Here is a 15,404-nt window from a genome sequence, read left to right on the forward strand (position 1 = left end):
AATCTTGAAGATATTTGAATTGTCTTGAAAAAAGGTAGAGGTTTTAAGAGGAATGTGTGAGGAGAAAATTGGCATTTCAGACAGGCGGTAGGGGCAGTTTCTGTAAAGCATGAAGATAGAAAAAGGAATATCATGCTTGAGGAGCACCAAATAAGATGGTTGTTTTTTCAAAGAAGCATTTCAGTAGGTACTGGACAAAAGCAAGAATTAAAAAATTTAGATTTTGCTTACAAATCTCCAGTAATGAGAAACTCACTACCTCTTGAATAAAGTCCCTTCAATCTATAGGGCATCCTTATTGTCAGGAAGACTTTCCTTCCCCATCTCTTTCCTCACAAAGTGAGTATAAATACGGTTATCTTCATTTTTTGATGAGAAAAAATGAGATTCTCAGAGGTCAAGCAACTTATCTTTGATCATACGGGAGTTAAACTCCAGTCTCTTGACTCCACCTTCAATAATCTATTCATCATACCTTATTGATGTTCTTGATACATATTTGTTGGACTCCCCTTAAAGACTTTCAGAGACAGGGAGCCAGTACAGTGAGGTCTGGTAGCCCATTCCAACTTGGATAATTCTAAATATTTTTCACTATGTTTGTATTATGTAGTATGTGTGAATGTGTGTGTGTGTGTGTGTGTGTGTGTGTGTGTGAATATGGACATGCACATATTTTCATGTTAAGCCAAAATCTTCCTCTCTGTGACTTTTATTTTTTAGGTTTTTGCTAGGCAGTGGAGTTAAGTGGCTTGCCCAAGGCCACACAGCTAGGTAATTATTAAGTGTCTGAGACCAGATTTGAACCCAGGTACTCCTGACTCCAGGGCCTGTGCTTTATCCATTGCACCACCTAGCTGCCCCGTCTCTCTGTGACTTCTTATTGCTCCTATTGCTCCTCCATTTGCCCTCAGAGGCCAACCAGAGCAAATCTAATAAGTGCCAAGATATCTAGGCATGCTCAGTTTTTTCCATCCCAGGTTAATGCATTTACAATAAACATGGAGCTTTTTCAATATTTCATTGGGCCCAAGATCTCAGGAATGTAAGTATTCCTGCTGCACAATGTAAACTACAATTGATCCCCATCTTCCAATCCTGTGGGTCTTTTGCACATTTCCAGTACCAACAGTCAAATTAATGTTTGTGAATGGCCTCAACATGTCATGGGTCATTGGAGTCTCTGAAACCTTTTCTATAGCTCTCCTTCCATCACTGTAGAAATGGAAGGGATCCCAATAGATTTGAGTCAGCTTTTTTTTTTCCTCTTTGTTTTCTGGATTGTCTTTACCAGAGAGATCATCACCAATGATACAACAAAGGATGTTTATATAGGCTCATCCTTGGACAGCAGGCAGCCTGTGGCTGGGACTTTACTGGAACCTTCCCAGCCTAAGAGTTTGTCCTCTACTCTCCTTGAAGTAGTCTGTGAGGTTTTAGGCTTCCCTCTACCAGGTGACCAACTTAGAACTCTGATTTGTTTTTGTATTTCTTCTTGGTGATTGCTGTTCTCCTGGATTATTTCATTTCCCTGCTGGACATTTGCCTTTGTAATGACCACCTCCTCAGGGACTTCAGTTTTGGAATTGCTATAGAGGAGAAAGAAGTCCCTGCCTTCAAGTAATTTAGAGTTCAGTTGTATGGATAATACCCAACATATCAGAAAACAGAGTAAATGTTGAAAGATATCTTCAAGAGCAGCAGGGGCATTTATAGATGAGAAAACAGACCCATAGAGATAAACTGACCTTTATCCAGGTCCCTCACTTAGTTGTACATATCAATTAAAGAATAATCCAAGCCAACACCATTGATGTCATATGTCATTAGTTAGCAACTAACTAGATACTAATGTGTGCAGCAAAGAATCAAAGCACCCTGAAGAAATGTGTAGAAGGGATCAATATGAAAATAGCTCTTCTCTTATGAGACACAAAATAGATATCTGAAATGAATGAAAGCTTCAACTGCATCCTGTGAAGCTAACCATCCCAGGTTACATGGTTCTCCAGAAAACTGCAATTCACTCCCAAGGGTGCTCTACCTTCAGTATCTTGCTGAAGTCTCTGCTGCCACCACAGACGTCCATTAAACACTGCTAGGATGGCTATGTAGAAATGAGAAAAATTTGTTGCAAGTATATTGTTCTGAAATTTCCAGTTTACGTCACAAGACCATCACATTTGTTTTCTCCTTCATTTCTATCTTTCACACACATCATGAGTTCCAGTTTTCCCATTAAATGAAGAGTATCTATAAGATCTCTCAAGTCTTATGCCATATTCCCATTGATGTATAAAGCATTCACTCCTCAGGTGGTGTGATGCCTAGGACACTTATCTATGGATTCTTGAGTGGGTGGTAGATCTCAGAAATGGCAAAAATGAACAAGGAGGTTTTCAACTTGCCCAATAACCAACCATTAAAATGATGGACCATATACAAATAAACCTCCACAAGAGTCATACTCCGATACCTAATTAAGACTTAGAGAGGATCTTGAGTTTTCAAAAGATGTCTTAGTAGAAGAGAATAGGTCAATGAATCAACCCTTATTTCCTAAGTATTTCTTCTGTACCAGTCATTAGGCATTGGGAATACAAGCCAAATATGAGGCAGTGCTTTTCTTCAAGAAGCTTCTGGGTTAAAAGAACATTGCAGCATGGTCCCAGAGAAGTAAATTCAGATACATATCTAGAAAAATATACAGTGATCTCAGGTCAGTTCTAACAACTGGAGGCCACTGTTACCTCCTTGCTGGACCTCACACTGGACACACTGCTGTCTACCCATCTGGAATGTTCTTGTTTCTGAATGCTTCTGGGCTTCAGTTTCCTCATCAGTGTGATGATCAAGATGATGAAAGGACCCTAAGGTCTCTCCTTCAAGCTTTCCTAGTACTTAAGAGGACTTATTATTTGAAGGGCCATTAAGTTAAAGAAAGTGCTATTTAAAAGTTAACTTTTGTTGTTAGCAGCTGGAGCACTAGCTGTATAGTTTGTTGTTGCCCTTTGTACTTCCTTCTCAAAGAGGGTCAATGACATTAGAAGGTGATGTCTTGGCTTGCTAGCAAACTGAATTTAAGTGAGGCAAGGGTGTGCAAAGTCACCTGTCTCACTCTCTCCCTGACAGCCATCTGGGTCCAGTAGTAAGACATAGATGAGGACCTTGGAGATGGTCCCAGATGTAGCAGGAGACATTGGTCTTTTCAAGGTAAGATCTTTCCCAGGTCTTGGTTTTTCTGAGGCAAGACCCATTCAGTGATCAAAACTAGTAAGAAATGAAACAAAAAAATGGCCTCTTTTCCCTACTCAAAAAAAAATCAACCTGGGAGGGGAAGACCCTCAAGGTTTGTGATCAGAACAGAATTAATTACTATTTACACCCATTCAGCCAACAATACCCAACAATAACCAGCTGAACTTTGGGTTGGGGCCTGTCATGTTATGATATGTTGTCCTTCATTCTCTAAGGCATCAAGTAAATGATGTCATGACAGACATAATTTAATGTGAGGGAATGTCGTGCAAAAAAACAATTCTCACCATCTCTTCCAGAACCATCTGAATCCAATGGCCTGATATAGTAGGATCAGGAGAAATGGTATTGCTGTAGCTATAATAGGAGACCTTGGCCTTTTAGATGCAGGTACTGTGGTATCATGAGGCTTAGTTAGTGAAAGCCAGTCAGTGAGAGCCAGACTGTTTTAAGGCTACAGTACAAGCTGTAGAGAACCCGGAATCTGGAAGACCTGAGGTTAAATCCAGTCTCGGACACTTAATAGGTATATGATTCTAAACAAGTCATTCAATCTCTGTCTGTCTCATATTACTCATCTATAAAATAGGGATCATAATGTCAACTACCCTCCAAGGTTGTAGTAAGGGTCAAATTTTATTACTTGGCAAATCTTAGAACAATGCTAGCTACAGTCATTTGTTATTATTGGGGGGTTTTTGGTCCCAAGATGCAGAAGTAGGAGCAATGGGTCACAATTTGAGGGAGGTCAATTTAGGGAAAAACCAAACCAATTAACAGTTAAAGCTCTCCCAAGGTGAGGAGCACCTCCTCTGGAAGTCATATATTGCTTATAATAGCAGTAATGAATACTTGCGTAGAACTTCATGGTTTCCAAAAGATTTTCTATGTGTCATCTGAGTTGATCCTGACTACAACTTTTTAAGAAAGGAATTACAGTTATTGTTCCTTTTTTTTTTTTTTAACAAAAAACTGAGTTTGGGCCTTGGTTAAATTCATACAGTAAATTTCAAAAGTATTATTGGCACCAAGCTCTTCCCTGATTCCAAATTAAAGTTCTCAAGAAAACACTTATCGAGTATTTTATCAGTGATGCATATGTTCTCCCCCCTGAGACTGATGATTTTGAACTGACTGAAGAGATTTAGAAATTAAATGAAATCTATAGAGTTTAGATCTAGATTTCATTTATCAGAGCCAGTTGACGATGAGAGAGAGACTTCAGATCTTGACATATAAATCAATGTGGGGAGATAGAGCTCTGGGATTGTTGTTCAGGACCCTGCAATAGGGAGAAGGAACAGGAAGGAGACTGGGACCAGGAGGAGCTACTCTGCACTGCTCAGTTCTTTCTCTTTGCAAAAAGAATGCAAACCCTGTTTGAACCCTTTTTATTAGACCTCTTGGAGAAAATTCCAGGTTGCCCTGCCTTAGTTGTGGCTCTACTATTTAAGGGCAGATTGGACTCGATCTTTTCAATCCCTCTGGACTACATAAATCTGAAAAAGACATTGAGAGCCAACTTTAACCATAGAGACTTAACCTAAAACTTCTCTTATGTTATTTGTGTTTGAATGACAGAATTTGGTCCACCATACTGTGTAGGGAATCTGGCATACATGTAGATTTTCTTATTTGGTTCTTTTAGTGAAAATAAAATCCTCTGTAATAACAGAGGAGTCATATTCAACGTAGGCTCCAAAGAGAGCAATGGAAGTAGAAAACGTCCTAATTTTTTTGATATGCATACTTTTCTATGATTTTATATATTTACCTATATGTATGCACACATGCATGTTTCTCTGTAAGTACATGTAAGGACACCCCTCTAGGTTACTTCCATGCTCAACCTCATCTATTGGGTTTCCTGAGAGATAAATAATCCCAAGGTTCCAATACTCTATGAGTCTATAAACCTAAAGCTGCAACTTGCAAGACCCCACTGGTGTTCTTCCCTTTCAATAGTGGATCACAGGTCACAACAACTGCAAAGCAAAGTCATTTACTAAAATAACAAAGTAAGAAAAGCAGCAACTAAGTCAGAGAACAATCTCCTGCAAATACTCTCTGTTAAAGTGGACACTCATAGAGATCACATGCAGATAGACTCAGAGAAAGCTTAATAAGTATTTCCAACCTATGTTCTTGATAAAATCTCTGATTTCTGTCTGTGGTAAGAAATAGAATGTTATCTCCCCATATTTTAATTACAAACTCAGGAAGACAAAAGATTGGAAAAACCAGAAAGAATGTCCCGCCCTCAATACACTTTAATCCAGGACCAGATAACAATGGTTCTTCTTTTAGCCCAGATATACTGGCCCATTGTATCCAAGATGGCTACACCAACTAATCAGAAGCCTGGAGGCATGAACTGCACAGTTATGCTTATTTTAGTGAGAGGGATGCAATGCAAGGCAACCTTCTCACTTGCCTTTACCAGAATCAATCATCCTGGGATCCGATTTTTAGAAAACAGGACTATTGGAGATGGTTCCTGACCTTAAATAGTTTGGATTCCTCCCAAATAAGTGAGGAAATCATAGCACACAAACAATGTCAGGCAAGCACAAATCTGAGCTATGTGATAATATTCAACAACCAGGTACGTGTCTCGCTATAGTCTTTCTTCTCAAACCTTCCATCTTTGAGTTGTGATGGTTGGAACCCACAATATCTGATTATGGGTTCACCAGACACTACCAGAAGTGCTATGCTTCTTGACAAAGAAAAGAGATCTCTCCCCTGGGCTCCCACTGGCTTCTCCAGGATCACAGCACCCATCTCTGCCACTCCAGATTCTGGCATCTGAACCCAACTCCCTTTCCATCACCTGAGGGCAACAGAGACCATTCAGAATAGTTCTGGCCTTTCTCCCAGGACCAACTGACCCTTGTTCAACTGCAGTTTTTAGCCCTGATAGAATCGTATAAGGATACCATTCTTTAACAAGAAATTGTGCAACCTAATAGACAGGCCTCCAAGGAGGTTTATGTTATCCTTATCTTTGTTTATGTAAAAATATTTTCTTCTCTCTCTGTTCAGTATGGCCATTACCATTATGACCTCCATCTATAGAATTTTTATGGTAAATCTTAGAGAATATACTTCATGTCTAAAATATTTCTGCTGGTTTATTTTTGCCCTAAAATTTTAAGATTTATAGCTCACCTGTGGGGCATCAGAACTTTCATGTCCTAGGAAGGAGTGAGAAGGCATTTCCATCTCCCCAGGCTTGAAGTCCATAGATAGGTTATGCTGCTCCTGCAGCTCCTGCTGCCCTTGTTGTCATCATCATCAGTCACTTGCTACTCTACTGGATCTCACTATGCACTTTATGGGTTGCTGTAGTCTTTCTCATCTACAGCTTTTGATCCAGGTGAAACCCTCAGCTAAGATATCGTTATCCTTTTTCAGAAAGAAAGGGAAAGAGTCAAACCTCTTACCTAAAACCAGTAGAACCCTTCTCAGTTCTCTTGTTTTAATTTCAATGCTTAGATCCTCTATATTTCCTAAGCAGGAACTAGAAGAGCAGGGTCATCCCAGTATGCCAATATCCACAAGCTTAATTTTTTCTGACGACGCAGGTCTCGGTTCATTTAGAGACCTCATCCTAACTTAGGTTGACCTTCAAAATACTTTCAAAGTTCATCTTGGTAGGTTGAATATGAAGAGTTTTTCAAATCTGGCCTCAGACACTTAATCATTACCTAGCTGTGTGACCTTGGGCAAGTCACTTAACCCCATTGTCTTGCAAAAACAAACACAAACAGAAATGTGAAGAGTTTATCCTTTGTTCTCAAAGCAGATGGTAACATCAGGGAGGCGATGCCATGACAAGCAAGGGAATTGGATTTGAGTGAAGGGTTGTTGTGTTAAGTCATCAGCCTTACTTTCTCTTCCAGAGCCTTCTGGATTTAGTGACCAAATGTGAATCAGGACAATTGGTTAAAGTCCTGAATTCAAAGCAATCATGGGTAAGTGACTTGTCCAAGGTCACACAGTTAGCATCAAGCATCTGAAATCAGATTTGAACTCAGGCCCTCCTGACTCCACTGCATCACCTAGCTGAAGCATAAATTGGACTTTGATATTGTTAGTCTTTGATCTTTTCAGTCATGTTTAACTCTTTGTGACTCCTTTTTGGGGGCTTTCTGGCAAAGATAACCAAGTGCTTATCCATTTCCTTCTCCAACTCTTTTAACAAATGGAGTCCAGCAAGGTAAAATAACTTATCCAAGGTCACATGGCTAGTAAGTGTCTGAGATAAAATTTAAACTCAAGTCTTCCTGACTCTACTGTACCTAGCTGCCCACAAATCAGACAGTATCCACCAAAACATTTTGGGATTAGAGTTCCTCAGTTTTGAAGTTCTAAGTTTCTCCAATTTTCTCAATTAAAATGAGTGAGCAAAGAAAAGGCACAGAAGGAACTTATGTCCAGTTCATAGCTTTGCTAATTGCTCAACTGCCCTCAATCCTAATTTTTCATAAGCAAATGTGACCGTTAATTATCTGAAAAGACATTCCTCATTTTCTTGGTTACTTGCCTCTTTCCTGCTATGAATGTAGACATTCGATACTTAAAAGTCCCAGTTTGTTAAGGACTGCCTGGAAACATTCAAACCACCAATTATTAATGTCCTAATTAGCAGAGACTAATTAATGCACCCAAATATTGGGTCCTGCATGCTTCAAGGGACTTTCAAACTGGGAAGTCACCTCTTAGGATCCTAGACAACTTGCCTAGACTTAACTACTAAATCAGAGACATGGCAATATGCATTTGGTGAAGGTGATTCTCACATCAGGAGTTTCCTACACTGAGAAAAATCAACAGATCATTTAAATATTTTAGATTGATTTGTCTGAATGTACGTAAATGATCCATTACTAATTGGATCAAAGTTCTATAATAGATAGTCCTTTGGGTGCTACCTCTCTGATTTTAGAGTCAAACTGTAGCCCAGAAAAATTAAGTGACTTGATCAACAGTCACACAGGTAGAGGTAGAACATGTTTTGAACCCATGTTCTAATTCTAAAGACAATACTCGATTCCCTCTGCCGTGATGTCTTCTCCATATACTTGGAACAGTTGACAGGATGCATAAGGTCACTGATAACTCTCTCATCTTAGGACCAGCGTAATATTTTTCTCAACTGGATGGAGCAGGGTTAGAAATAGAATGACAATATGTGATCTCCTAACTGTAAATGCTGTTATTTCTCATGATCACCTATTATCTTGTTCACAGGAAGGCAGTGGGATTACAATGGAGAGAATATCCTATTTAGAGTCAGAGGGTCCAGCGTTCAAATCATAGATTTGTCCTTTGCTATGGATGTGATCGTAGCTAGATCAATTTTCTTCCTTGAGCCTCGAATTCCTCCTCTGTAAAATAAGACTCTTGGATGAGTTGACCCCCGAGGTCCCTTACAAATCTAAATGAATGACTTTTAATAATAACTTGCTCTGATCTAAACTGTCGTGCCAATTGGCTGGTCTCCAGTTAAAGTCTCTTAGATGTGTGTGCTGGCTAGGGGTGAAGATGTGGCCAGTGGCTGCTATTTGTGGGATGTTACTCATTAAATGTAGAAGTGCCATCCAGATGGAGCTTAGTCTTAGCAGCAAATGACCAAACTTCCCATGCAGGAGGAAAAACTGAAGGAAAAAGGTACAAGTTAGCTAGGAGATCCTTCCAAAGTTCAAAGTGGGTAGTCACATTCCCACCAAATAACAGGGGCTGGTGGAAGGAGTGGTCAGTGGAAGAGTCTTAGATTCAAGAAAAATTAGGTTCAAATGCTATCTCTGATATACTGACTGTGTGACCCTGGGCAAGTCATTTAATCTCCTAGTCTTCCCAGACAATTCTAAATGCCTATGAATTAATTACAAGTCTGTATAAATAGTGTGAATTTCCCATGCACAGTGAAATCAGACAGTTTCTCCCCTCAAAAAAAAAAGTCACCATGTCTTGTGGAAGAGTTGATAATATGGAATATGTGTAACTGGGAAGCAGTAATGGGCTTGCTGTGCTTTTTGAAGGCATGACTGGCACAGTAGGGAACCTTCAAGATATCGAGTGCATTGCAATCTTGAAGTTTACCACTCCTTTCTTTGAATTAAAACTTGACTATTTGCAATCTTCTGTTCAAAGGCAAGCACTCCAAGACAGTGAGACGCTATTAACACCTTAATAAGATTGGTGTTTTCAGTTACTGACGAAGATTGCTAAGCCTTCCCTTGTTGGAGCCACTTGGAAAGATCTGTAGGTTCAGTGACAGAACTTCCCCCTTTTCCTAGGATTCTTGCCTTGGTTATTTCTCCAAAGACTTCAGAGAGGAGCTGGAGGCTGGCTCTGAGATCCAGCTCTGCTCTTGTATCACTATTCTTGTTCCTCATTCAGCAAACTGTCTTGGACTCGTGACCAATCCCAGCCCTTAGACTGCCACCCTTAGATGTGTTTTCTTTTTTGAATCCAATTTGATCTGAATAGTTAGTGACAGTGGGTCCAGTTAACATCTATTCCTGCTTCCTGCCCAAGATCTGGGATCACATCTCTCCCTGAGGTATCACTGAGGGCAGCGCTTTATTCACTGTTTTCCTAGCACTAAAAAGACTTTCTGGGATGCACTCTTAGCTAGACCCCATGCCCAGTGACCAGAGACCTCTCTTTCTGTCTTCTGACCTTGACCAAGGTGGGGAAAATAATTCATTATGATTTTTTCTTATATTTCCCCACTAGGACTCAGTCTGGTATATTCGTGGAATAAACTTAGGGAGAGCTTGGATGTACTCTCTCCTCCTTCTTTGCCATTTTGGCTGGTCTCCAAACATGATTTTTCACCACCTCTTTCTGTCCTTCATATTTTCCTCTTTCCCTGTTTGCCAAGTGGCAAGTACTGAACTAGTTTTGAGAAGTCTCACAAAAGAAACATTTCCAGAAGGGATTTGAAGGAATCCTAGCAACATGATTGAATTGGATGTCTCATGAAAGAAGAGAAGTTTGATATGTGTTAATAGTGAGCTCTGTCAACTAAGAAAATGAATTTCTTCTTGAACTGTTCTAATGAGCCATAGAGCTCATAGTAGGAACACAAGAAGCCTCTTAAAAGCTGGTCAGGCTCGATGGTTATTGGGATATATATGACTGTGGTAGAATGACATGGAGAAGATGGGTCATTCAGAGCCAGCAGGTTGAATAGTGGAGGAACTCATATATACAACAGTCACTCAACAAATATTTATGAAACACCTACTACTTTATGGGAATATGTCAAATGATAAGCTCTTGGGAATGCAAACACAAAACCAGAGACAGCTCCTGCCTTGTAGGAACTTGCATCTCCCCAGCAGTTCATGCTTATGATCAGATTCAATCTGGGATCATAAATTTGTAGAGCTGAAAGGGCAATAGGAGTCCATCTAATTCAACCAGTACATGTTTATGGTTGAGGAAACAGGTTCAGGAACCTAAAGAGACGACCAAGATTCTAGACAGAGGTAGCATTTTAACCAGTTATCTGGCTCTAGTTTTGGTGTTTGCTTGCTACAATCATTATTTTTCTGCCTACTGTACCACATGGTAATGTTCACTAAAGTCCTCTGCAGCTCTGAGTTTTTATGATTCTGTGACTCAGAGCATGAAAAAGGAAATGCTGGTGGCCATACATTGGGAGGTTCATATGAAAGAACTTTGAAAAGGAAGGGTGACATTGCAGAGATTGGGTCTCAATAGCTCATCTTCAGTCTCATTCCAGGGTTCTCTCTGTTTAGTTTGATTACCATCTGTGTCCTCTGCTAAAAAAAAAAAAAAAGAAAAAAAGCTCTAATGATCTAAACAAACTACAATGACCCTGGAAATAGACTTAAAGGATAGGAAATAACATGAATATTAAGGCCACAAATGTGAATTCAGAAAACTAAAAGTCTAGGAGTAGACTTTGTTGCTGTTGCAAATGCCTATGACTTTCAACTTTCATTTAGTAATGATTTTTCCTTCTTCCTATTTTTTCCACATGGATGCCCAGGAATGTCTTCCCTCCTTGGTGCAGGGTGTAGGAAATCTGGCACTTCTCTCTCAGGAGTCATTATATCATTTCCAGAATGGCTCTTCTCTCTGCTGCCAGCACCTCATCATCTCATGAATGGTTCACTGCATGCTCGTTAGCATCCATGTCAACATAACCTGTCATCTTCTACATATCCAAAAGTTGGATGTAAATAAATGGAAGCTGTTGCTCATATTTCAAAACCAACCTCTTTCATGTCTAATAATAATTGACAGAGCAATTAGGGTCCCCAAATTTCCCCACACTGCTCTGAAAACAAACCAGATTATCTCATTATTGTACTGTTCATCTCTTTATTATAGTAGACTCTTGGGTTTCTCCAAGGACAATCTGTGGCTGTCTTCATTTCTATCTTTTTATAGATACCCATTTGCCTACAGAATATCCAATACCAAGGAGCCAATATCAACCCTTCTAGCTATAGCATTTTGCTGATAATTCAAGTCCTTTTAGGTTAGGAAGATTACATGGCTAATTACTGTCATTCTGATTAGTATGGTGAGATAATGATTTGTGTCCAAGCCTTTTACTTCTGGGTTGTTCATTTGTTAGGCACAATAGTTATAGTCAATAAATGTTGGAGTTATAATGGTCTTTATTTTATGTTTAGGACAGAGATAAAGTCACAGGTCCAGTCTAAGACATTAGATATAATAGTTTAGGAGTGGGGTTTAGATTTTAAAATGGAGAGGTTGGACTAAAATCATGGGATCCTGGAGCCAGCAGGGACCTTAGAGGTCATCTGGTCCAACCTTCTTCTTTTACAGATGAGCAAACTGAGGCTCAGGTTAAGCATCTACTCAAGATTTCATTGCTATGGCAAAAATTGCTATGGCAAAACCATATCCCAACTCATGTCTTCTGATTTCAAATCGGGTACTGTCCTACTGAAACTAATTCAAAGAAACTAATTCAAAGAAAACAGCTATTTGGGGACAGCTAGGTGGTGCAGTGGATAGAGCACTAGCCCTGGAATCAGGAGGACCTGAGTTCAAATATAAACTCAGACACTTAATCTAACTGGGTGATCTTGGGCAAGTCACTTAACCTCATTGCCTTGAAAAGGAAAAAAAAAACAAAAATAAAGAAAGAAAACAGTTGTTACCTCTTCAGGCTAGTAAGGAGAGGGCACTGAGTTTCCAGGTTTTGTCCTGGAAGGTTGGTATGGGGACCTCCGAAAATGCATTTCTTGGGTATATCAATCTTAGCATGTTTTGATTTCTTTCTCCCATTCTGATTTAGGGCTTTAAGTTGTAAGAGATCATGGAACTAGATCTTCAGGGTCAACTAACACAACCTTTTCATTTTTTAAATAAGGATATAGGGAGAGGAAATGACTTGTCTTAGGTCTCACATCCTCACAAATGACTTGAAAAGAAAGATTACAAGTTAAGAAGCAGAAGGGAGAGAATTGAGTTCAGAGGCTGCATTGGAAAAAACAAATTGAACCCCTAAATTAATATGAGGTCATTTCTACCCTGCAAGAAAGGGAGCAGCTAGCTGTTTAAGTCTCTTTCTGTGGATTCTCTCTAATTGATCCTGTTTATGTCTTGTTTGCACATCATGGTTTACAAGTTCTCTCCTTCATTAGGCTGTGAGATTTTTAAAAGCTGGCATTGCCTTTTGTCTTTCTTTGTTTCCCCAGAGCTTAGTTCAGCCTCTGGTACATAGCAGCCACTTCTTATACTCATTGACTAATATCTGAAAAAGAAAACTCAGGTAGCCCCTCAAAGGTGTAGATCACATGTGCTAAACATTTACCACTAATGGACAATAATTAAATAAAAGAACTGTTCAGATGTTAAATGTGTCCTTATTGAAATGCCCTTTCACAAATTTGAGGTCCCTGCTCTGTGAAATGAGATCCCTTTAAGTCTCAGACATTTTCAAATATGTCAGCCCCTTCTGGAGAAGGGAAGAAGGGGTAGAAGAAAGCCCCCGCCACACACACACATACACTCACTCACATACTCTCCTTGTGTCATCAGTGAGCCTTGCAGAAGTCCCCAACTCCAATCTGGGTCCTATTAATTGCCCCCAGGCCCTTTGATCTACCAAACCACCGACCAGGTCTGGGGTCTATTGATGCCCCCGCACAAAGGACAATGCTGACAGTGAGGCCCTCCCATCAGAGGGCAGAAGAAAAGCCCCTGGGTGTACAGTTGCTGGGAGAAGAAGGGATGCATGTTTCTATTCACCGAGGAAGGTTTCTGCCAGGAGTTACAAGTTAGCATCTCGGCTGAGGCAACAGAAGGTAATTACAGAAGCTTTTCAGAGCTGTTTTCAAAGGGCACCCAGTCGACCATCCAACTCTGAGATTCTCAAGTCTGTGATATTGTCTGAGCCAAGAGCTGGAGCACATTGTGAGTGTGAAAAATGCTGATTACCAGCCACAGTTCTTTATGAAATGGTTAAAAAAAAAGCCATATGAAGGGGCTGTGGCTGCTTCCCTCCCGCTGCCCTTTGTTTTTTTGTTTTGTTGGTTGTTTGTTTGAACAGACAGTCCCTGAACAAGGGATGCCAGTCAGGGTTGCTGCCACTGTCTCAGTGGATTCCCTGGCAGCTCTCACCTGGAGTGAGCCGGCTCCTGAGCTTTGAAGACAATAGCGACTCTCCTGTTCTTCCTCCTGAACAGGGGAAAAAACCTTCCACAAAGAATGAAGAAATAAGTCACAATCAAAGGATGCCGTCCTATGTTCACCTGTGCCAAGGACACACTTCCCGGGCTTACCCTGGCAACTGCGTCTCTTCCTTCACTCGGTCTGCCTTGGATTTCATTTAATATCCTGGTCTCTTCCTGAAATCCAAACGGAAACAAATAGGCAGGATAGGCATTGTATACAATTTCATGGCCAAGGAAACCAGACTCCCCAAGTCAGTGAATAATGAACAAATATTTTCCTTAGGAATTTGGATGATGGGGGAACATGGATGGAATGGTTTACCCATTTTGAGAAGTCACAAAACTGTGAGGAGGAGTTAACACCTTGGAGAACAGAATTAATATCCAAAATAGATATCATTAGGCTAAAACATCTGGCCCAACAAGAAGGGCACAATTGAATTTGGGATGAATTGAAAGTCTTACATTTGGGTTCAAAAACAGCAGCTTCACGGGTACAGAATGTGGGAGGTCAGAATGGAGAGCAGTTTGTAAGAAAGATCTGGGGATTTTAATGGACTGCAAACTCAATATGTCTCAGTAGTGCAAAAAAGCTAATTGATTGGGCTCCAATTAGGGCTATCCTGTTCTCTCCCCTAAAGGTCATCCCTTAAAGCATATAGGTGATCATCCTTATTTTCCGTACCCTAAGGAATTCTCTCATTAATGTAAGCCCCAGAAGAAGGAAAGTTAAGGGGATGCTGACATGTAAATTTTATAAATTATTTAAGAATTGCAATTAGGTCCAGAGAGCCGGCACAACCCCATTTTGCCTGTTTCACATGACTGTGCTGCCAGAAGATTATAAAACCTGAGTTGAAGATACCCAACCCTAAATATAAGAAGATTCAGAGTGTAGGAAGAAGGATCCCAGGGCTCAGGTCCTGGCAAGACTGAAGGGGCCCTTTAGCTTGGCCCTTGGAAAGAAAACACAGAAAAGTAAAGCAATCAGAGGAAAAGATTTTGAGAATGGAAATACTACAAATTTGGAGTCTAGATGGAATAACAACATCAAAAAATGAAGGATACTGAAAAAATATGGAGAAATAAAAGTGTAAAAGATGAGAAAGTTGGAATTTTTCTTGAGACCAGTTCTCCCGTCTCTCTAATGCTGGACTGATAATGAACAGTGGAGCTTTCTCACTTCTGACTTCTGGCAATCTGCCTCCTTCTAGGCAATCTGACATCCTCCTTCTTAGAACATCTGATCAGTTTAGTCTACTGCAGCCCAAAACTTTCTGACTCAAGAGGTCCACCAGGCTTCCCAATAGCAATGTTTATAAGGATGTCACCGCAGGTCATAATCATTGGTGATCTTATTGGTATATCTGGCACAACTGGAAAGCTTTCTTGTCACCAGAATTGACATTTCCTTGAGTTTTTCTAAGTTTGATGACTTTTGTGGTGCCA

Source organism: Macrotis lagotis, chromosome 8, assembly GCF_037893015.1.
Source record: "Macrotis lagotis isolate mMagLag1 chromosome 8, bilby.v1.9.chrom.fasta, whole genome shotgun sequence".
Lineage (NCBI taxonomy): Eukaryota > Metazoa > Chordata > Mammalia > Peramelemorphia > Peramelidae > Macrotis > Macrotis lagotis.